The sequence below is a fragment of the Asparagus officinalis genome, chromosome 4 (assembly GCF_001876935.1).
Source record: "Asparagus officinalis chromosome 4, Aspof.V1, whole genome shotgun sequence".
Taxonomy (NCBI): domain Eukaryota; kingdom Viridiplantae; phylum Streptophyta; class Magnoliopsida; order Asparagales; family Asparagaceae; genus Asparagus; species Asparagus officinalis.
This window is the reverse complement of record NC_033797.1, coordinates 91,903,670-91,905,643: the sequence shown is the minus strand read 5'-3', so window position 1 is coordinate 91,905,643 and position 1,974 is coordinate 91,903,670. Positions and strand designations below refer to the sequence as shown.

At 53.9% G+C, this 1,974-nt stretch overlaps 1 pseudogene; it reads left to right on the top strand.

Annotated features, from left to right (window-relative positions):
• The window catches only part of LOC109839039, a 3,110-nt pseudogene continuing 2,943 nt past the window's right edge, over nt 1,808-1,974 (top strand).

The window sequence follows — 1,974 nt, the reverse complement described above, 5'->3', positions numbered from 1 at the left end:
ATGCGAAGCAAAGCGAGTGGCGAGTTTGCGACCGCTCCGGCCGCTGCGGACTCCGCGCCTCCCGCCGTCCTGAAGATCTCCGGACACGGCGATGTTCGCCGTACACTCACCGGCAAGGGCCACCGCCTCCGCCATTCGCGGATCTCGCGCATAGTCTACCGAGACGGTCCGGCTTCGGCCTCGCAACGTGCGGTGGTTTTCGTGATGGGCGACGACGAAACATCCGGTCTTCGTCGCGCGACAACGCTCGTCCGCGTCCTCACAAATTCGACCAACAACCAGCCCTACTACATCGCGGTCTAACTCGCGAGAGCCACCTGCAGACATTTACTTCGATCCCTACGGGATGGCTTAGCGGCGGCGGGTTCGCCATCAGCCGGCCGCTTCGCCGAGTCCGCTCTCGAAATGCAGGAGCGGCTGCCTCCACCGCTAACCCGCTCTGTACGGCAGCGACTGAGACCGATCGTCAGGCGTGCAGGCCGAGGCTGGGGCGTTTCCCGTTGACGAAGCGACGGCGGCTTCCATCAAGTACGACGTCTACCGCGATGCTCCTCGCCTGCCGTATTCCTCCACCGTCACCCCTCCTGGTCTCCCTCGCACCATCTCGACGTCGTGCAGCGATCTTCCGAAATGACAGCGCGCTGCGGCGAGCAGGAAGCTGTTCGACCGGTGGCCGTGAGCCTCGACTCGGCGCGCGGTGATCCACGCAGTCGTATCTGCTACGAGGGGGATAAGAGGTGGAACGGGTGTCGGGCTTGGGGTTCGCGGTGCAGTCGTGAGGGGGGTGAGTGTCGCCGAGGGAGATGGAGATGCCGGCGAAGGACGAGTTCCTGAAGCTGGTAGCAGGAGGGCGGGACTAGCACGGCGTACGCGTTCGCAACACCCGCGGCGCGGTTGCGAGGAACGCCGCCAGGCCCTTGCAGCAAGCCGCTTCGTGTTTTATCACTGTCGTCGCTGAGGAAACGACGAGCGAGGGCGGGGCATCGTGACCGAGACGTCGGGCACACTGACGTTAGAGCATCCGACTGCAAAGTGGAACATGGAGACCCGTCGGCGTATGTGATCGATTGTTGTTTACAAGAAACGGCGCGAACCTCCGGGTCTCTGGGACAGGGTATGTTTGTTTTGTCACCGCCAAACTGCTTGTACGTATTTCTGAGAGTTATATTATTATTATTATTATTGTATTCAAATTTCGTTTCCGCACACTGTAATATGGTTTTTTTCGAGAAGCTTAACAATGTTGGAATTGAATTTTTGATGGGCAAGTCGCCGAGGAGGATTGCTGCCGAGTGAGCGCACGGTGAGAATGGGGAGAAGAACTATGCGCATTGATGTTGGGATTTGTAGACGGGGGAGATCAAGCCAGAACGTTAAGCGATCGACGTGTGGGCCTATTTGAAATGCGTTTTCTGTGCTTTGTTTGTACCTCTCCTTTATAGAATTTTGGAGCATCATTTTTTTAGGGTGAAAAGCAAATGCTTATTTGCAGGCCGGAAAAAGATTGCTTGTGCATAATTGGGGGCGGTATTAGTTTAAATGATAGATTGTTCGTTCGTTTCTCTGTAGATTATTAGTCTATGAGCATATATTTTTAATATGATTATGTCTGATGCAGTGGCAATGTGTTTGCTTACGCTGCCCAGCCTAGGGAGTAGCTGTAGAAATTAAATAAGAGTGATGAGAGAAAAGGGCTCGTGACAAGGCCGAATCTAATTGGACCCAGCACTGCTTTATTTTCTTGCTTTTACGACACGCGCTTTGTGGAGATTGATTTAAGATGGAGATCGGTACGCGTAGCACCACCATGGGGTTTGAAAACGATATCGAATATGTTCTATCTGTGGCCCGTCCTCGTGGAAAGGCGTTTTACGGTCGTCTCGCACTCTCTAAGCCATATCCAGACTTACACGTCAGTTACGCAATTTTAAAAAATGTGTATTACCTACAGTAACCGCTCTTTTAGGTTTTTAA